Consider the following 16967-nt stretch of genomic DNA (forward strand, 5'->3'; position numbering starts at 1 on the left):
GTTAGTCACTGTGGTAAGCACTTTAGATATATTATCACATTTAAGTATCACATATTATGAGTTAGGTAATATGTCATTTCAATTTAAAGTAAAAGAAATTGAATCTCAGAGATATTAAACTGGTCAAGGTTGCACAGTTTATAAGTAGTAGAAAGAAATCAGGTCTATTTGCTTACAAACCTCTGTACTCTATTTACCTTCCAAGTAGCATTTATTGTTTATATTCCCAAATAACATTTATTGTGTATATGCTAAATGGTATATGAAAGTTATAGCCTTTAATCTTGGTAACATTTTTTGAGTGCGCGGTAGATATTATACTTCCTAATTTTCCAATGTGAATTCTGAGGCTTAGAGAGATTTGCCTAAAGGTTTCACTTTCGGAGATAGGATCATAAGCAAGAATGTCAGGCTTTCAAGTGAAAGAAGAATGACAAGAACTATCATACTTTTAACTAATGTATTTAAAAAAAAACATATTTGCAGTCCAGATGTAGTTAAAGAAAAACACACACTAAACACAGTTCAGTTACCATAAATAGAAGGAGGAAGGGGTCTTTGGATTAAGTGGTAGTAAATATCGTGTAGTTTTATTCAGTGTGAAGTATAGAGGCTTCCACATAGGAATGCCTCCAACACTAATATAGCACATGTGCCTCTTAAGCCAGTTCTTTCTCAACAACACCTTTTTCAGAAGAATAAGGTGGCAAAAAAACAAAAAGAATGCATGCATATGTAAAACAGAGATTTGGCAAATGAACTGCCCAGTTCTTGACATCCCTGCAAATTCACCCTCATTAAAAATAGAAGTTGAGACATATAGCTTTCCCCTTCATTCCTCCGAGGATAAATCTCTGAATTCCCATGTTGAATAGAAAATGCTAAAATATCACCATCTCTTTGAATCACTATCTTATCCCAATAAACCCTGAAATCCAACCTCAAAATTATATAGTTACAGGCCCACTACAGGAGTGTTTCTTTTAACACACGACAGTATCCATGTACACTAACACTGCATGTTCATTCTCTCCAGAGATTGTAAATAACATTATACAATATATGTGACTTTTCCCCTTCTCTTTCTTTTTTTAGTAACTGCATAAATAGACAAAAAGCTTTGGGATAAAAGTATCTGTTTTCTTCCCCCTTCATGAAATCTTTGGTCTGATTATTATACCCAAGATAAGCAAAACCCAAGTGTGTTTGCTCTTAATTAAAGCTCTTTTCATAGTGTACCCAGAGGCACCACTTAAGAGTGTGCAAACCAGATGAGATGAATAGTAAGCATTCTGATTTATTCACCAAAAGATTTTCTATGCATTTTTGTTTTGAGAAATTGGTGTTATGAACTTAAACAAGAATCCTTAACACTTAGGAGAAAAGCAAGTTTGTAGTCAGTCATTCTCATGTGTTTGTGTTTCCATAGTGAGGGCTTTACAAAGAAACTACCACATGGACTGGGAATGAGGGAAGGACTAGGAGAGTGTTCTCATCTACCAGGAGGCAAAGGGATGACTCTTGTCTCTGAATTTCCTTAGCACTCTCTCAGTTCCCCTGGTTTTCTTATCATCGAAACACATAGTTTATATTTCAAAGAGATGATAAATTACTAGTCATTTGTTTGTAGTGTGAATAAATGAAAATAGAAAGTTGATAGTATCCATTCCAGAAAATAGGACACCTTAGTAGGATCTCATAAAGCTCTAAAGAGAAGTTTCATTTTGCTTTTTTAGATGTAGGAACAAACGAAGGAGGAAAACTGCTTGTCTAGAGTTAGTTTCAAGAACAACCAGTATAACACAAATAAACAAATTGTCAAACATCAGGCTCTAGATTCTGTATTCTAGCCTGCTCTCCTTCTATTTTATAACCTGTCTGTTTGACTTTGGGTTTTTAACTTTCTGATTCTTAGATTCTTACCTAGATTAATGCAATGCAATGTTTGTTGTTATTTGTTGTTCAGTCACTCAGTCATGTCCAACTCTTTTTGGCCCCATGGACTGCAGCACACCAGGCTTCCCTGTCCTTCAGTGTCTCCTGGAGTTTGCTCAAACTCATGTCCTTTGAGTCAGTGATGCCATCCAGACATTTCGTTCTCTGTAACCCTGTTCTTCTTTTGCCCTCAATCTTTCCCAGCATCAGGGTCTTTTTCAATGAGCTGGTTCTTCACTTCAGGTGGCCAGAGTATTGGAGATTCAGCTTGAGCATCAGTCCTTCCAATGAATATTCAGGGTTGATTTCCTTTAGGATTGACTGGTTTGATCTCTAGTCATTGTGTAAAGTTCTTCATACATTATTCGTTTTAATCTTGACAGTAATACCATGAAAGAGAAATTATTCCCTATTATACAGATGAAGAAATCAAGGTTTAGAGAGGTAAAATACCTTATCCAATTTGATATAACTAGTAGAAGAGTTATTAATAGTATCAGACTCACGACATTCTGATTCCAGTGCCCAAGCATTTAACCCCAAATGGTTGTAATGATATACTAAGATAATGGCTACATAATAGGGATTAACAAATGATTTATTAATTCAACAGAGGTTTATGAATGCTTCTATTTTTTGTCATGTACTATTCTATGCGTTTAGGTTATAGCAATTAATTATGAAGACAAAGTCCATGGACTTATGAAACTTACATTACTATGAGGAAAACAGATAATAAAAAAATAATATTCCTGGTAGTGATGACTCTTATGAAGAAAAGTGAGAGAAGGTAAGAAATGGAGAGTGATGAAGATGGGATGATTATTTCACAATTTCTCTGCTAAGGTGACATTTGAACAGACACTTGAATAAAATGAGGGAGTGAGATATATAAAATTAACTGGGAAGAATGTTTCAAGCAGAGAGTAAAGCTAGTATAAAGCCTTGAAGTAGTCAAGAAACACTGCAGAGTTCTGTCTGGCTAGAGTGGAGTGAGCTAGAAGAAACACACTAGGAGATGAAGTCAGAAATAGAGGCAATATTATGAAAGGCTTTGTAGACTATAGTAAGAACCTTGGACTTGATTCTGAATGAAATGGAAAGCAATTATAGGAATTTTAAGCAAAGGAGTGATACTGTCTGGTGTAAATTTTAAAGAAAGACTGCTTATTGGATTGTAGAGTAAATTATTAAATTGAAGGCAGATTGAAAGTGATAATAAGACTTGCTTATGGATTAGATGTGGCCAAGAGTGGTGTGAGAGAATGTCAAAGTTTTTGATCTGAACAGCTGAAAAAATGGAGTTGCTACTTACAGAGTTAATGGAAGGGTGGAGGCAGAGGGTAGAAATAAGAAAATAGGAATTCAGGTTGGGAACTGTTATTTGTGAGATGCCTCTTAGGCAGTCAAACAGAGGTGTTCAATGGGTTATACAAATCTGAAATTCAAGGAAGAGGTTGGCGTTCAAGATAATACATTTAAGAACTGTTAGTCTGTACATATTACTTAAAGTATCACTAGAGAAGGGGGTTAGCTAAAAGACAGAGAGATCTGAGCCCTAGGGCACTCCTAAAGTTCTGGAAGATTAATCAGAACCAGTAGACAAGATCGAAAAAGAGAGCTGAAAGAATTAAGAGTAGAAGGAAAACTGAGAGAGTGCTGTTGTGGTCGCCAAGTGAGAAAATGATTCAAAAAGGAAAAAATGGTCAACGGTGTCAAATGCTGCTTAAAGGACAAGTAAGATGAGCATTGGATTTGATGGCAAGGAGGTCCTTGGTGATCTTGACAGAAGTGACTTTCAAACAGGGCCTGGAAGCAAACCAGCTCAGTAGTGTGGCTTCAGGAGAGAATGGGGGGAGAGAAAGTATGGACAATGGGTAAAACAGGATTTTCTTTTGGGGGGAAGATTTGCATTGGATTTTCATTGTGGTGCAGACTTCTCTTCTTGCATCACACGGGCTCTCTAGTTGTAGTGCAAAGGTTTAGTTGCCCGGTGGTGGGATCTCAGTTCCCTGCCCAGGGATTGAACTCACATTCCCTGCATTGGAAGGTGAATTCTTAATCACTGGACCACCAGGGAAGTCCCTCTAAACAGGATTTTGAAGATTTTTGTTCTAATGGGGAGCATAAAGATTGAGTGATAGTTAAGTGGTAAATGTAATTCACAGGAGAGTTATTTTTATAAATGAAATGTATAGAACAGACTTGATGTTTATGGTATCACTTCTGTAGAGGGAGTAATAGACGATCAGGAAAGAGAGGGAGCAGTTATTACTATTTTACTGATTTATCATTATTGCTACTAATTATTATTGCTACTGTACAATGGGAACTGATATTTAAAATTCATACTCAAAAGCTCTATAGATGTCTCAATTATACTGATAACAGATATTTGTTGTTTGCTGTATGACTGAGACTCTTTCAAACATTCCAGTTGTCATTTTCTTGTTTATTCCTCTTAGTGCCACTATAATCATCTCCATTTAACAAATGAAAACCAGTTTAGCAGAGTTAAGAATTTCCCCACAGTCACACAGTCAAGGTTCAAGCCTAAGCCCAGGTTTGACTACCCTCAGAGTAGGTTGCTAATCTCTTCTAAAATGCTTCTGATCAGTTACTTACTATGGTTTACTCAGGACAAATATTAGATTCTCTGTGGAAATTTCAGCAAAATTGATTATTCTAAACCAGGAATTTTATATTTAGTGAGGCATGGTCTTTATGAAGATTTCCCACTTTATAAAGTTTACTTTCCACTTAAACATAACTATAAATTTGAAATCTCTGTGAGTGCTTCTGGACATCATGTAAATGAAAGGGTTGTTTTAGGACAGCAAGACAAACGGTCATCTATTGTTAGTGGTGTCTTTAAGGCCAATGTGTGGGGGAATATTAAAGGATATCTTAAGTTTTGTGGTCTTGGGCAGAATATTTAGTATTAATTAGTCCCAGTTTTTCTCTTTAGTAAAATGGAGATAAAAGGTATACTTTGCAGGTTTATGGCAAAAATTGTATACACACAAGGGATAATATGTGTCAATTACTTAGCACAGTCCATGGCCCAGAGTAAATAAGCACTTAATAATGCTCACCATTGTTTTTCTTTCTCAGTAGCTTGGAAAAGGCAATTCTTCATTTCTAATTGAATTCCAGAGAGCTTTGAAATTTACAGGGCCAAGGGAATTTGCTTAATTAGAAGAGAATATATGGGAGATTGAGTAGGAAACTATATTTAGAATGAATGCTGAGTTCCAAAGAGACTGTCTCATGCTACAGTTCTACTCAACCCAGCTTTAGCTGGGCACTGCATGAAACACGTCCGTTTTGTTACAAAGGTAACTCACCTAGACAGCTGGTTCAGTTTATGTTATGAAATCAACATCTTCATGAAGCAAGCATTTTGAATTGTGCTATGTTGTCAATGACCTAATTCCAGTGTTGTTTAAACTTCCTGTAGCAGTAGAATTTCTTCTTATGAATAAATTTTTATGTGGAATTACAAAATAATTTTCATTAGTCTCCCCTCCCCACCTCAGATGGTCCCTCTGGCACAGCAGTGGCACTTTAGGATTCTTTGAGATCTAATTTGAAAACCACTGACCTAAATTATTTGGGTACTAAAAAGTGATAGTTGCTCAGTCGTGTCCAACTCTTTGCGACCCTATGGACTGTAGCCTGCCAGACTCCTCTGTCCATGGAATTCTCTAGGGAAGAATACTGGAGTGGGTTGCCATTTCCTTCTCCAATCTGGGTACTAGATTATCAATAAATATATTTTCAATAATATTTATCATTCAAAAGCTATGTTAGTGGCACTGTGCTGAGTGGTGAGAGGGAGGATATGATGAGTAAATCAGACCCAAATTCAAATTATGTAGGCTTTAACTATAGGGAAATTTATTGTACCAGATGACTATAAGTCCAGAAACTAGAATGGCTGTGGAAGACAGTATAATGGCTCCCTCAAAGTGTCTGTGAACTATTTCCCCAAACCTGTGAAATGTTATGTTATAATGCAAAGGGAAATTAAGGTTGCTAATCAGCTGACCCTGATTAGTGAGATTATGTTGTGTTTTTTGCATGAGTTTAGTGTAATCATCAGAATCTCCGGAGTGGAAGAGGAGGCAGCAAAGAGTTAAAGAAGGAGATATGAGGATGGAACAAAAGTTAGAATGATAATGTGAGAAGGGCTTGATCTACCTTCACTGACTTGAAGACAGAAGAAAGCCTCAAACTGACTTTTATAGCCTTTGTTTTTCATTCTGTATGGTTTAAAGTTCTGGCAATTTCCACTATAAGCAAAGTTTCTGATGGGCAGAGGTTGAGTGGATTCATTCAGTAGTTTATGGATTTATTCAGGCTCAAAGTCATGATGATTAGAGAGCAAAATGGTATATTCTCAGATTGATTAGGGCCTCTGGGATCTCTGGAATATATAATTCAGAGGTTTAATTTTCTTGACTTACTTGAGAGCCGTGATAGTGTCTGAGTCTTAATCCTTTCAAGCAGGATATTTACTATGGCTAAGAAACCTTTGTGTGGATTAGAAAAATGTGTCTGAACTACTGAGTGAGGCAAGCCCCATGCTAGGGCACAAAGCTTGTTGAGCAGAGTTCAGGCTGGATTTCAGCCCACAGTCAGCTTGGGTGGGCATCTTTGTGTAGTGGGCAACCTGCAGAATCATATAGGATAACTGCCTGGCATTTAGAGACAGGACACGAATTTTGACAAATCTCAGTGCATGAAGGAGTACCAAGCTTATCAACAGAAAGTGTTTTGATTAGTTACATTAATGAAAACAGACCTATTTTTGGAATCTTTATTTTCTTTGAAGTGAAAGTGTTAGTGGCTCAGTTGTGTTCGACTCTTTGCAACCTCATGAACTGTAGCCCGCTAAGCCCCTCTGTCCATGGAATTCTCCAGGCAAGAAGACTGGAGTAAGTTGCCATTCCCTTCTCCAGAGGATCTTCCCAACCTAGGGATCAAGCCTGGGTCTCCTGCATTGCAGGCAGATTCTTTACAGATTCTTTATTTTCTTTAGTATTTACCAATTTTAGATGCAACATTACTGTCCTGGTGAGCATTGCTTTTTTCCTCCTATTACTATGTAAAACTGATATTTTATTTCAAATTGTTCTTGTTTTATTTCAACTTATTCAGGTTTCTTTATATAAGGGGTATGCAAGAAAGTTTTAATTTCATTTTTACAAACTAATATCTTAATACTTGTTATAAAGCTAGGTTTTGGTTTTTCTTATGCCTGGACAGTCTTAATTTGGGGTAGATGGGAAGACAAGGAGAATTTATGTGTGGGAGTGGGAGGACAAGTTGAATTTATGGTCAACTTGGAGCAAATATTTATGTTGACTCAGTATTAGGATAAGTGGCTGGAGGAGTTTGTGAAAAATAGAAATCTCCAAAAGGAGTATCTAACAGATTATAGTATGTAATGCTCAGTTTCAAATATCTTTACTGTTTCTTGTCACCATAGAAATTTGAAGATGTTCTCTTCAGATGAAGAGTTATTATTACCTCTACCTGGTATTTTGTTTTTGTATTTTTTTCTTTGCCTCCTTCAGTTGTTTACTGCTGGTTCACTGATACCATACATTAGACTGGCAGAATTTATCTTGTTACTGGAAATCTGTACCCTTTGATCAACAACTCCCCATTTCCCCTTACTACCACCCCATGACAACCGTGTCCTCGGGGTCTGTCCATGTGGGTGTCACAAATGACAGATTTTCCTTTTCTTATGACTGAATCATATTCAAGTGGGTGTGCACTATATTTTCTTTACCTGCTCATCTGTGATGGTCACCTAGGTTGTTTCCATGCCTTGGCTGTTGTGAATAATGCTGCAATGAATGAGGAGGTGCAAATATCTCTTCAATGTATTGATTTCGTTTCTTTCAGTTATATACCTAGAAGCTTGATCGCTGGATCAAATGAGAGTTCCATTTTAAATTTTTGTCTAATCAGAAAAGCATAATCTGTCCAGAATTTGTCAGGTGTGTAGTCCCCAAGTCACACAATCCAGCCCAGCAGTTAAATATTCGTTGCTTGCATTCTCTCTTCTAGGCAGTATGCTCAGAGCTGGAAGTACAGAATTCATCAAAAAGACCAAAACAAGCAAAGAGGAAGCTGCAGTAGGTATTTGTTGCTCTTATTATAGTGTCTGCAGTAGTATAGGAGTGGGGTACCAAGCCCAGTCTTAGGGAGTTGGGAAGCCCGCTTTGAGGAAGTGAAGCAGTAGTGTTTAGCCAGGTAAAGATGTTCTGACCCCAGAAGCACGAGGGACCATGGCTCATATAGGGAGCTATAATTGAGGGAGTACAAGTAATTGGAGGAGCGCTAGAACACAGACTACAGTGGATGTAGTGGTAAGAAATGCAGATTAGTTAGGGTAATGATGTCCTGAACTAAGGTAATGACAGTGAGGATGGAAAGAAGTGACAAATTCAAAAGACATTAAGGATATAGAACAAAAGCATTGGTGTTTGATTTGAATATAAGGGGGTGAGAGAGGGAGGCATCATATATGGTGCCTCGGTTTCTAACTTGGGCACTTGAGTGGAATTTGGGGATTAGTGACAAGAGGGTGAAATAGGGGAAAGACAGGAGTTTGGGGGGCTTCAGTTTCTACATGGTAGCCTGTTTGGTTACTCTTCTTAGTACTCCAGTCAGGTCTCCTAGGCATCTAGCCCTCACCTGAACCTGGGCTATGGTAAGGTCCTAATAATCTAATTTATCTCCTTGAAAGCTAGAACTGTGTCCTTAGAGATAACCCCACAGTCACCAGTTCCATTGGCTGGAGACCTCTCAGATGTGGACAAAATTCATTGGATCACAGTGATAATATACCAGGCATGAGTGTCAATTCCTGCCTAGATCTCCCTCTGCAGTGCTGAGTCTTATACATGTGCCCCTGGTACTAACAGTAGACCTTCTGTTACAAGGCCAGCAACTCCAATAATGACTTTTTTTCTTTTTCCATGGTGATGCAATCCTGCAGGTGAGCCTGCAGCCTTGTGCCAAACTGGCCTGTGGTAACACTGTGGATAATGCAGTATGGAAGCTTAAACAGCACCCAAAATTCTATTTTGCCAGCACATCTGCCTTTGACGGGCGGACTAAAGTTGAATATCAGTGGAGCTGCAGGGAGGGCATACTTTTGCATTATTTCTTCCAGAGAGCACATAGGTTGGAGGGTGGGCCCCCTGTAAAATATCAGTCACTTTCATCTTAGCTATGGTCTGAAGCTGGTTCTGGTCCTGCAAACTTAAAACAAAGAGCAACCAACCAAAGAGAGACCTAATGAGAATTAGAAAGTCCTCAAGCAATTAGGTTGCCTCTTAAAACTCTTACCTGTGGTGAGTACACAACATTCAACACCTTCGCTCTGTGTGTTGCCTCTCACTAGGCATTTATAACCAATTACCTCATGTATGGGTTTGTCAGAGTGCTTGAGTTAATGCGGCTCATTAAAACCTCATGGAGATGAGTGACTCACAGATCCCTGCTGGCCAGAACACCTCTCCTAGTCGGGTTTGCACTGCTGACAGGTTGTTGACTAACCAGCAAATTTGACAAGGTTTGCTATAACTCAGAAGTTTAAACCTGCACAGGAATTTTATGAAAACCACATGGGCTGAAATGCTGGAGCATCAGGCCTTTCCCAAGAAAACGGGCATGTGAGGAGGTATTTGAGGTGGGAGGGGCAAAAAGGGAAAACTTGAGAAAAGAAAACTTAGAGAAAGTTGATCACTTTTCTGTATGGAATTGTGATATGTTTCTGGGAACTCTCCCACCACCCTTTTCCATCTCCCTCCTTATACAAAAGCTGGAGATCATAGAGAGGCAGAGGCATGCCCCCCAGATGAGAGAGCATGAGTGGTTGGTGGGAAGGGGCTGTCGATGTCCTTTCTCCTTTCTCAGAGATGATGGATCTGAGTGTTGGAGCTATCCTGAATAGCTGTTCTGAATGTCTGCTCTATGGGCTGTGCTGCCTCCAGCCATGGCAGCATGGATGAGTGAGGTGCTAGAGCTGAGAGGTACCTGAGAAAGAGCTATGACTTTTTGGAAGGCTGAAAACTCCCTACACTGGTGGGAGAGGAGCCAACTGGATTTTGATGGGAAAAGGGAGGCTCCTGTAAAGTGTTGCTAAACCTCAGTTAGCAAGAGCTGAGTCATGGCATTCCCTGCTGTTAGACACAGGCACCTTCTAACTTGACATGTGCTAGAATAGCTCCAATCATCAAGTAACCAGCATGACATTGCACAAGGCACATACCATGAGGTGGAGAGTTGTAACTTGTGGTGGAAGTGGTTCCAGGTAACCTCTGCCAGGTGTGTGAGGACCATTTATTATCTCTACCGTGTGCTTGGGGAAGCATTTATCACATAATCTGGAGAGAGATCAGAAGGACTCCTTTTGGGAAGGGTTATAGATGGTGACACAGTCTGGCTCTGACTGGTTTGTTGGAGAAAATAAGTATTGAGCATATGAATATACTTATTTCTTATGTAATAGTTATCACTTATTGAGCATTTACTCCAGGCACATTACATACAACTTTTCACTCTGTACTCAACAATGACTTGGTCGAGTATTATTTCCCCAGTTACATAGAGGACGTACAAAAGACAGAGAAAAAGACCTAACTAGTTTGCTATCCCCAAACATATGCTCTGAATAATTTTTTATTCTGTCCTCCCATTCCTTGTAGTACTATTAGTAGCTAAGGACTTCAATACTTAGTATTATCAGCTTAACTGGATGAGGAAAATGTAACTTTTTTTTCAGTTGACATATTTGTCTCAGGCCGTTTATTCTAAAGAGGCTGATAGCTCAAGGCGAGAGTAAAATTGAGTGAAATATGAATGCCTTGTGTCTTTTGTGCATAGGGGGATCATAAGCTGGTTTTTGGTGGGACCGAATAAAGAAATAATGCATGTAAAAGTATCAGGCACAGTGCCTGGCACATTGTGGAAGCTCAGAAAAAAAACATTAGTTTACTTTAATCTCCATCCTGGAGTTGTATGAATTAATCTTTAATTAGAAAGAAACTTAAAAGGAAATTATATAGTCTAAAGAATCTTTCAGATTTTCTTTAAACCTGAAAGACTTTCTGTTTAAACACAGATTTTAAAAATTTATTCCTCTCTCTCCCTTTTTTTTCAATCACCTCTAAATTTAGGTCTAGACATTTTACCTGTAAGTTATTTGTGTGCTTACACCCTTCCTTATATTAAGACCAGAAGCATGGGATAGGGATGAATTAGGAATGGGTGAATCCAGCTGTGCTCTTGAGTTCCCTGAACATCTCAGATGAGTTTTTGAGTGTTTGGAGCTCACCGAAATCCAAAACAGCTTTCACTCATGCGCATTCTCTGCAGTTCAGAGCATGTGCAATTTAAGGGAAATTTAATCCATGTGTTTCTGATTCGTTTACACTTAAATAGTCAAAATATTGTTTTTAATAGTTATTTGATGCCCAAGTAGCCTTTTGAACCTTTACAATAAGCTTTTAGAAGCCCGCATTTCACTTCAAAACAGGAAATCATGTCTTCCCAAGGAGGCAAACTAATTTATACATCTGAAAATTCAGGTTCAGTTGAAAATACCCCAAACCACAGGTTTTAAATGGCCTGTCTGCTTGGCAAATGAACACTCAGCTTTAGACTAAATTTTGTTTCAACATACCTACCCCTGGGTGTATATTTGGACTGAACATCCATTTCGGTTATTGTTGAGCTGTTTGTGGGTAGACTTAGCATCGTGAAGCTTGGAATTTACCTGGCTTTTGTTTCGGTGCAATTATTTTCAGGTTTTTTTTTTTTCAAGTTTTAATTCACTTCAACTCTAATTGTTAACTATCATGGCAACTATTTCTCCAAATATTTCATGTGTGATGGAATCTTTTTGTGTTTTTTCTTTTTCTTCACCAGTTATTTTAATTAAAAAATAAACTGAAATAGCTGATTTTCAATAAAACGATGATGGACTTCAGTAGAGATATTAACACACTTTTTCAACTGCATGTCCAGAGACTGACTAACACCTTGCAAAAGAAAGAAAAAGAAAAGAAAAACCATGAGTACTAATGGGGGAAATGGATTTAATTATTTTTACTTACTTTGTGAATTTGTTTTAAAGGGATAAGATACTTGCTTAGAAAAACTGAAGTATGGCTACATGATTCCCACCTCCTACCCCACTGTCTTCATTAAATATTTGTCAAGTGAATAAATGAGTATAGTTTTTAGTGTACATATGCGTTTTCTCATGCAGTCATTTCTACTTTGACTTTTACAAATGTTTATTGTTACTAATATGTATGTAGATTGCTGACATCTGTTTAATCGCTAGCTGTGTGAACTTGTATACATCACTAAACCTCTCTGTTCACCCTTTACCCATTTATAAAATAGATATTACTAATAATAGTTTTTAATTCATAGGGTTTTGTGAAGATTAAAAAATATACATGAAGTCCTTAGTATTGAGCCTGGCAAATAGTAAATCCTTCATAAACTGTAGCAAGAAAACAAAACACATACACACACATTAAGCAAACTTTGGAAAGAGGATACTTACTATTTACTTTGTATGAAGCTGAGAGCTATTCTGGGAACACCAGGTTATACTTTCTTTTCTTATGGAGTTCATCACTGTTACTATATAATTTTAGAAATGCTTCAATAGAAGTTCACCTACAGTGATACTGAAATCCAGTTGAAGGGCATTTACACTTGGTAGGTCAGAAAAAGCTTGAACTGCATTGTTTAGGCAAATAGAATTTATCAGCAAAGAAGAAAGGGTAGGACAAGATGGTGTGCCAGATATGGCGAACAGCATGCAGAAAGGCATGGAATCATGAAATAGCATGATTTAGGTAGGTTGGTGTAGTAAACTCTGGGTAGTCTGCTATAGCTGAATCATTGGGCTAAACTAAGATGTTTGCATTTTTCTTGAATTTCTCATTGAAAAATTCTAAGAAGAGAAATAATGTTATCAGATTTGGGTTATAACTCAGCAGTCAGCAAGGTACAAGGGCATTTGAAAGTCAAATGAAGTTTGCTAGTTCAAGCCACAAGAGAAGGAAGTTCTGTGTCTTTCTTGATCTTTCTAGGGATTTGGTAGAAAACCAAGGAAGAGAAGGGGTTGTTTAATTTCCTAGACCTTCTGGCTCAAAGTGTCTGCTTCTGCTGAATTAGCTCAATGGATGCATCCTCTTATTCTTACACATATCCTTAATCTTTATCTTGTCCAACCAAATGCAAAATTTAGCTTATTTCTTCCGCATTGTTTCTCTCCTTTTCTTTTAGGAAACAACCACTTCAAATTTATCCTATTTTACCACACATACTATTTGTGGAAAGAGAGAACATTTTTTTGCTTCCTGCCAAAACAAAGTCCTTCGGTGGAAGTGTGGGTAAGTAATGAATTGGGGATGATCAAGATAGGAGGAAAGCAGACCAGGTGAAAGACTGTTGTCAAAGAGCAAAATGCTAAAGGTCTGGCAGTGGCATAGGCAGTGGAAATGGTGAGCGAAGAATGTATTTGAGGTATATTTATGAAACAGAATCCACAGGACTGGACTCATGATTGAAACAACCTGGAGCAGTGGTATAGGAGAACATGACAGAGGAGAGATGTGAAAGGGAATGGTAGGGAATGCAAGCTTCTGTTTGTAATTTGGGGTTTTGTATGAGTCAAGTGAACAGTTTGGGGGACATCCACTGTTGTTCAAAATACAGAAAGAAATGTATATTTGGGGAGAAATTTGAGTCCAGTTTTGGGCAAGTTTGAGGTAATAAATGGAGATATTACTAAAGCACTTACTGTGTGCATCTAAAATTTAGAAGACTGATCTGGACTGGAGAAGCTAGACTGGGGAGTAGATCATTTAGGGACTATGCTCAGGTACAAGTCTGAGAAACCCAGCTACAGGAGCTTAAACTGTCAGTTATTTTTCTTACTTAATAAGAAATCTAGACTTAAATAATTCAGGATTAATGGGATGAATCCAAGATTTCACTGATGTTTCAGGCTCCCCCCTTTTTTTTCTTTAATCTTTCTGTTTTATCATTATTAGTATCTTTGGTCAGGTTTCCTAGAAGCTGAGTTGACATGAAAATTCAGGTTATGAGATTCATTAAGGGAATGATTTTCAGGGAAAACCTACAAGGAAAAGTCTGAGACAGGATAGAGGAAAGGACAGAGCAAGTTGTCTGACCACCTAACTAATTTATTAAAAATGGGCCATGCATGAAGTAATGATGAATGTGTCATGAGTCAAGGGTTGTGATTAATCTCACCCTGTGAACATGTGGTCCAAGGAAAACTCAAAAGAATGGGTGGTGAAGAGAGGAAGAGACTCAAGAATTGAAAGGTCTTCTTTCAAGTAGCTTAACTTTGAAAGGAAGAAGAGTGGAGGGGGGTAGTAATGGGAAGATGTGCGTTACAAGAGAATTTTGAAGAATAGGGAATGAGCTAAAGAGAAAGAGCCAATAGAGAAGGGAATATTGAAAATTTAGAAATGGGAGGAATTGTTTGGTGGAGTAATATCTTAGATGTGGGGGGAAGTCCAGGGATAAAAAGATTAGCTTTAGACACAGATAAGGACATCTTTTTTACTGATCCAGAAGGTAAAGACACAGAAATAAGTGGGTTTACAAATAAATTCATGATGGTGAGGTGCTAAGGAATTCCCATATGATTGCATTTAAATTTATTTTCGCAGCAAAATACAGAAAAAGTCATCTGTTGAGCATGTGTGTGTGAAGTAAGAGGTGTCAGTGATGGTAGGATGGGGAGAAATGTAGAAGACTTAAGAGTGGTGAAAGTTTAAAATAACCACTGAGAGGAATAGAAGAGTTATCTGACTGGAGCTGCCTGGCACAATTCAGGCCCAGCTGAGGTTGAAGATAATCAATTTGTAGTAGCATCATCCCTGGTTATGTGATTTTTCTCCAGCAATGCTTTTTAGTTGTGGATAGCATCTGGGTGGGGGGATGAGTTGGGCTATTAAATCAAGAGACATCACACATGTGACTCAATGTTAAATATCTTTCAGTTGTAAATCACGAAGAGATTATGGATATACGTGAATGTCTGCACCTAACATTTAGGCAGTGGAATGTAACACTATTATTTGGTTTGGGTGGGTTTAGGAATAAGTCTAATTTCAAAATTCAGTTTCAAAACTGATAAAAGAGTATGTGAAGGCTGTGTATTGTCACCCTGCTTATTTAACTTATATGCCGAGTACATTATGCAAAATGCTGGGCTGGATGAATCACAAGCTGGAATCAAGATTACAAGTAGAAATATCAACAACCTCAGATATGCAGATGATATCACTCTAATGGTAGAAAGCATAGAGGAACTAAAGAACTTCTTCATGAGAGTGAAAGAGGAGAGTGAAAAAGCTGGCTTAAAACTCAACATTCAGAAACTAAGGTCATGGCATCTGGTCCCATCACTTCATAGCAAATAGAAGAGGAAAGTAGAAACAGTGACAGATTTTCTTTTCTTGGGCTCCAAAATCATTACAGACAGTGACTATAGCCATGAAATTAAAAGGTAGTTGCTCCTTAGAAGAAAAGCTATGACAAACCTAGACAGTGTATTCAAGAGCAGAGATATCACTTTGCCAACAGAGGTCTGTACAGCCAAAGCTGTGGTTTTTCCAGTAGTCATGTATGGACATGAGAGTTGGACCATAAAGAAGGCTGAGCACCGAAGAATCGATTCTTTCAAATTGTGGTACTGGAGAAAGAAGACTCTTGAGAATCTCTTGCACTGCAGTGAGCTCAAACCAGTCCATCCTAAAGGAAATCAACCATGAATATTCATTGGAAGGAATGATGCTGAAGCTGAAGCTCCAATAGTTTGGGCACCTGATACACAGAGCTGACTCACTGGAAAAGACTTTGATGCTGGGAAAGATTGAGGGAAGGAGGAGAAGGGGGCGACAGAGAATGAGATGGCTGGATGGCATCACCAACTCAGTAACAGAAGTTTAAACAAACTCCGGGAGATAGTGAAAGACAGGAAAGCCTGGCGTGCTGCAGGTCATGAGGTGGTGAAGAGTCAGACACGACTCAGTGACTGAACAATGAACAAGAAGGAATCAGTTTAGTGGGTAAGAGCATATGCTTTGCATTTGTGCTTGAATCCTAGCTTTTAAATTACCAGCTGTGAGATCTTAAGAAATTTAACTTTCTTTGTTCTAATTTTCTTACCATAACATGGAGATAACTATATATACTTTATAAGATGATGAAGATTAAGTGAAATATGCTTAATACGGTGTGCCTGGGTTGCAGTATATTTATAATATTTCAGTTCTTTATTTAGTTAACTCAATTTACATAGTGTTTTGACACTGTTGTAAACTCATTTAATCCTTATAACAATCCTCTGAAATAGGTAATATTATCCTAGTTTTACAGATGAGAAAAGTGAGTATAGGGAAGTTAATTAATTCTTAGCAGCTGTTAAGTAGTAAAATCATATCTCAAACTCAGGGAGACTGTCTTTAAAAGCCATGCTTTCGGTCACTAAGACATTTTCACTTCAGTTCAGTCACTCAGTTGTGTCCTACACTTTGCGACCCCATGAACCGCAGCATGCCAGGCCTCCCTGTCCATCACAAACTCCCAGTTTACTCAAACCCATGCCCATCAAGTCGGTGATGCCATCCAGCCATCTCATCCTCTGTCGTCCCCTTCTCCTCCTGCCCCCAATCCCTCCCACCACCAGGGTCTTTTCAAATGAGTCAACTGTTTGCATGAGGTGGCCAAAGTATTGGAGTTTCAGCTTCAGCATCAGTCCTTCCAATGAACACCCAGGACTAATCTCCTTTAGGATGGACTGGTTGGATCTCCTTGCAGTCCAAGGGACTCTCAAGAGTCTTCTCCAACACCACATTTCAAAAGCATCAATTTTTCGGTGCTCGGCTTTCTTCACAGTCCAACTCTCACATCCATACATGAGCACTGGAAAAACCATAACCTTG

Source organism: Muntiacus reevesi, chromosome 1 (assembly GCF_963930625.1).
Source record: "Muntiacus reevesi chromosome 1, mMunRee1.1, whole genome shotgun sequence".
Lineage (NCBI taxonomy): Eukaryota > Metazoa > Chordata > Mammalia > Artiodactyla > Cervidae > Muntiacus > Muntiacus reevesi.